A 6,000-nucleotide genomic window follows, 5' to 3' on the forward strand; every position below is an offset into this window, starting at 1 on the left:
GGGATGCTAATCGTTATTATCTGACTTTTACTGATGATTATAGTAGATATGGGTATGTCTATTTAATCAAGCATAAGTCAGAGACTTTTGAAATGTTTAAAGAGTTTAAACAGGAAGTCGAGAATCAATTGGGCAAGAACATTAAGATGCTTCGATCCGATCGTGGTGGTGAGTATCTTAGTACAGAGTTCCTCGACTATCTTAAGGAATGTTGGATTATCTCACAATTGACACCTCCCAGGACACCACAGCTTAATGGTGTGGCTGAGAGGTGCAATCGAACCTTGTTGGATATGGTTCGTTCCATGATGAGTCGAGCTTCGCTACCAATCTCATTTTAGGGATATGCCTTAGAGACTGTCGCCCATATCCTTAATATGGTCCCCACAAAGAAAGTTTCCAAAACTCCTCATGAGATGTGGACTGGTAAAGTTCCCAAACTAGACCACATCAAGATTTAGGGTTGCGAGGCTTTTGTGAGACGCGAGACTCATGATAAGCTCGAACCTTGAAGTGAGAGGTGTATTTTCATCGGCTACCCATAGAAATCCTTTGGTTACCTCTTCTATAGACCTAGTGACAATGTGGTCTTTGTAGCGAGGAGAGGTGTCTTGAGAGAGAGAGAGAGTTCATCAGCCAAGGAAACAGTGGGAGGCAAATTGACCTTGAAGAAATTCAAGAGTCAAGTGGTGAAGGAACTTCAAACCCTAGCTCTTAACCTGAGGAGGAAACTCATGTTGAGCCAATTGACAAGTCTGTACCTCTGAGGCGTTCCACAAGGATTAGGAATACACCTAATCATTATTATGGTTTCCATAGTACTAAGGAAGGTGAGACACTTATCAGTGATGATACATTGGTAAGTCTGGATGAACCTAACAGTTACGCGGAAGCCATGGCAGGCCCCGAGTCTACCAAATGGCAGACATTGGTAACTCTAGAAGTTGATGAAGATGGCTTTAAAACTCCAAGTTGAAGTTCTTTAGAAGTATCCACCAATAATTATCCAACTTGATAAGAGGCTAATCTTCTTATTGTAATAAAAGAATATCTTAAGCTTTTAAGACAAAGAAACTAGTTTGCCTTAAAATAGAGTATTCAAGTATCAACTCTTTCCTTAATGATCTTAACACTTTGAGACAAAACTAGAGAGAGTTCATGGAGCGTATATGAAAAATAAGATTTCAGTAGCTTATTAGTGAACCAAATGCAAGCCTTGTATTAGCTTTAAGATGAGTCCTTACCAAATGAACCTTGTCACTTTAGAGCATCATGCTTCTAGTAACAAAAGGCTACAAAATCAAGAGTATGGCTTTATGAATAAAAAAATACAAGCATGTTGTTTTATCACTTTCTTGTCTCCTTTCTCTTTTTGGGATTTAATATATAAAAAAAGGAGAAGTTTTAGAAAAACTCTTATATATTTTATGACTTATAAACCCCTATCTATTTAGCTAAAAGACAAAAGTTTTTCTAGTCCAAAAAGATATACATGACATAATAAATCATACCTTATGATATATTATGATATGTTATGATACTTAATATTTAAAATTAATATTTCTATGAAATAAATAATTTCTAATTAATTACAAGATATATACTTATTTATCAAGATTCAAATTCTTATAAATAATACATTTGCATCAAGTTGTTGTTAGTATCAACCTTAGGTTCATATATTATCTAGCAATATCATTCTATAATTACTCTTGGGCATATGAATGTTTTGCCACTAACCTTGGGAGTAATCGTACCTATTACATTAGTAGATAATATGAACGAATAGACCGAGTCTAAGAAAACTATCATTGTCGATAGATAACTCAAAATCATAAGATCTATGATATTAGCATTTAGTTAATCAAATTAGAAATTGGTGAATGACTATTAATTTCATTTGCACTTGAATTGTGACATCCCCAATTTCACGTCCATAAAAGACCGATTTGTTTATGCTTTGTTTTTAAAATCAGAGAAATCATTTAAAGAAAACAGTTGCGGAATTTGCTCCTAAAACAAAAATATGATAAGAATTTATCAAAGCATTCCTTTAAAGAAATGTATTTTCATTATATAACAAAATCTCGGGATGTCATGTCAATACAGACCAAAAGCATAAACAAAACAAAATAGACCTTACAACAGTTATTCATAACTACTGGCCTATAATCCAAAATCTATCGTTATGTCAGCCAACTTATGCTCTCGTGTCATAACCTGTAATACAAAGAAAATTGAGAGGGTCAGGCTTGGGAGCCTGGTGAGCATATAGGGTTTTCAACCCACAATAATATAATTATTATATTTAATTATCAAACAATCAATCCAATTATCCATCCCCATATCTCCTTTATTTCTTAAGGGTTTACCCTAAGAATCAACTATCCTTTATCCATTCATTCCTAAGGATTTATCTAAGGGATTGGAACGAAGTCCATTGCTGCCAAAGTTTATCTATCAGGTACTAAATCCATAGTTATTAGGTGCTAACTCCATAGTCACCAAGGTTTACTCAACAGGCACGAAGTCACATCGTCACCAAGGTTTATCAAATAGGCACGAAGTCGCATTGTCACCAAGGTTTACTCAATAGGCACAAAGTCGCATCGTCACCAAGGCTTACTCAATAGGCACGAAGTCGCATCGTCACCAACTATTCCATCCACCCATGTTCTACCCAACATTTTTGTAGATATAAATACAAACACATTTTAAATCATTTAACACCCGTATAAAAACATCAATTCCAATTACCCATTCCCATTATCTTCCTTACTCTTAAGGGTCTACCCTAAGAGTCATCTATTCGTTCACTCCATATTAGGCACTAAGACAATAGCTGTCAGGATTCTTTATTAGGCACTAAGACAATAACTGCCAAGGTTCTTTTGTAAAGCACTTATTCCATAGCTGCTATGGTTCATTCACCAGGTACTAAATCCATAGCTACCAGGTACTAAGTCCATAGCTACCAACGTTTATCTAACAGTACTAAATCCAAAGCTACTAGTGTAGGTACTAAGTCCATAGCTACCAACTTTTATCTAACAATACTAAATCCATAGCTACCGGTGTAGGTACTAAGTCCATAGCTACCAACGTTTATCTAACAGTACTAAATCCATAGCTACCAGTGTAGGTACTAAGTCCATAGCTACCAACGTTTGTCTATACGATACTAAATCCATAGCTACCAAGGTTCGTCTTTTGTCTCATCCTTAAACTCATCCGGCATCACACACCAACTATCTCATCTACCCATGTTCTACCCAACATATTTGTAGATATAAAATACATATACAGTTTAACACATTTAAAACTAAATAAAACATCCATTCCACACTCATCTCAAATAAACAACAATATATAAACACACAGCATGTATTTTATAGCAAATACTTCATTTTTATGTGTTAGAAAAGAGTGACTACACACTCATCCAAAACATATACTTAATACATTCAAACAATACTTGTATTAAAATCGTGTTTATGAAAGGGACTATACACATGATACCTTATCGAATGAACACATAGTTCACAATACATAATCCGTACTCCCGGATCTAAAATTTACCTCATTACCTAATCCATATTTCTGGATCTAAAACTAACCTCCTGATCTGATTCATACTCCCAGATCTAAAACAAGTTTATCTCTTTACCCTTTTATCCTGTACCAACAATCTCATTTACCCATGTTCTACCCAACATATTTGTAGATACAAAATACATATACAGTTTAATTCATTAAAATCTATATAATTCATCCATTCCACAATCATCTTAAATAAACAACAATATATACACATATAGCACGTATTTCATAGCAAATACTTAATATTTATGTGTAAGAAGAAAGTGACTATATACTCACTTGATAAGATGATTATTGGACAGCGCCTCGTTTCTTAAAATAATCTTCTGCTATGAAACCGGGACGTTTTCTCCAAAACCGGGCTTCACGCGGGCAGAGTTTCGGCTCGGAAACTTTACTTCTCAGGATCTTCGGGGCTTCGGGACTCGGGAATGATACCGGGGCTTCAGGATATTTCTTGCACAAAAAAAGAGGTAAAACGGGAGAGAGAGAAGAGAAAAGGAGCAAAGAACTCGGCTGCCCTCGTATCCCTTTTATAGGGGCTAAACCTACGCACTACGCTGGGCGTAGTTCCCCAGTTACGTTGGGCGTAACCCCGATAAGTCCGGTGACTCCCCCCCTTCGGATAATATCGGACATTTATATTTAAATTTAATATTTTAAATATTTAATAAACTTCAAAAATTCATATCTTCCTCATACGAATTCCGTTTTCGACATTCTTTATATCCACGCGTAGGTGAGACTACATTCTACAACTTTCGTTTAGACTCGTCGGCTAATTTTGAATTTATTTTTATTATATTATTTTAGTAGGCCGGGATAGGAAAACTCCGTTATAAATTCATAACTTCTTCATCTGACGTTCGTTTTCGTCTGTCTTTTTACTGTTGCACTACTATTAACGAGATCTTTGACTCTCGTTTTGATTGTTTCAGCTAGAAATCACTCAATCTCAAATCAAGTATTCGGGTTGCATAACGCTAAGCTGAAACTCTAGAAAATCATAACTTCTTCATGCGAAGTCAGATTTGGGCGTTCTTTTTATGCGCACTCTCGGTTTAACGAACCTACGACTTTAGTTTAGATCACTAAGGCTAAAAATCGCTCCAACGTAAATTCACTTTTTACATCATTCAGTGTCGTGCTGGTTCTGTCGTGAAACTTCGACAGGTCATAACTTCTTCGTTATAACTCGGATTTCGGCGTTCTTTATATATACGGAATCCTTGTAACATATACTACAACTTAGTTAAGATTATTCATCCTAAATAATATTCTATCAAAAAGTTATTTTTGACGCTTATCGTCTCTAAATTGACTAGCTCTGATCTATGGGCGTTACATGAATGAATTAAACATAATCATAAGGAGACTCAAATTCTAAACGAAAGTACTCTTTAATTATTTGTTTGATAATTTTAGTATTTTGATTTAGTTAGATTTTTCTTAATTGAAACATCTCTAATTTCCTTGAGTTCGATGCTCTTACTTTCTTCAACTAATATTATTCCTGATGAGGTACACTGCCTAGTGCTAATAGTCGGTTTAGTTTGTTAGGATTTATAAATTTAAAACTAAGATTTGTAGTTCGAATTAAGTTTATTTTATTAGACTATTTTGTTTTTGGCGGCGCTGTCGAGGAATAGTTTTCCGTTAGTAGGAAAAATCATAAAAATCAAAATAATTAAACCTGTAACAAAATCGCGTTGCAACCGGAAAATTTCGTCGAGATTTCTTGCTAAAAACAAAATAATGGAGAAGCTGGCATTAGAAAAATATACTCTTAGAAATATAGATATTATAACACCCGGAATAGTTGGACCAAAAATCCAAACATAAACCAAATTCGAATTAAAATAACAATTCTTAGGAATATTAAAAGAAAAAAACCTTTTTCGACACTGAACAAGAAGATCTAATACAACATACAGAAGATATGGAAGAAATTGTCCACATATTCAATATTTTGGGAGTATATGCTCCAAGTATTCCCAATAACTTTACGTGGAATGGAAAAAAAAGATTGTCCAAATCTATAACAATAGGAAATATAAATACTTAACAATTATTAAAGGTTGAATTTGTAAAGAAATATAGTCTACTATCTAGGATAGAAAAACTCAAAAAGAAAATCTATAATATCCAACAAGAACGAGAAGAATCACTCTATGAAGTTTGGAATATGTATAGAGAAAAGTTAATAGTATGCCTTTAACATGATTGAAACCAACATCAAATCATGAACATCTTTTATAACGGAATAAATATAAAAACTAGAAAGATAATGGACTGTAAAGGACCAATTTTGAAGAAAATACCAGTGGAAGCAAAAGAAATAATAGAAGAAATGGCACAACATACAAAAGAATGGCCTCTCTTGATAATAGATTAAAGAAA

Source organism: Lactuca sativa, chromosome 3, assembly GCF_002870075.4.
Source record: "Lactuca sativa cultivar Salinas chromosome 3, Lsat_Salinas_v11, whole genome shotgun sequence".
In the NCBI taxonomy this organism is placed as follows: domain Eukaryota; kingdom Viridiplantae; phylum Streptophyta; class Magnoliopsida; order Asterales; family Asteraceae; genus Lactuca; species Lactuca sativa.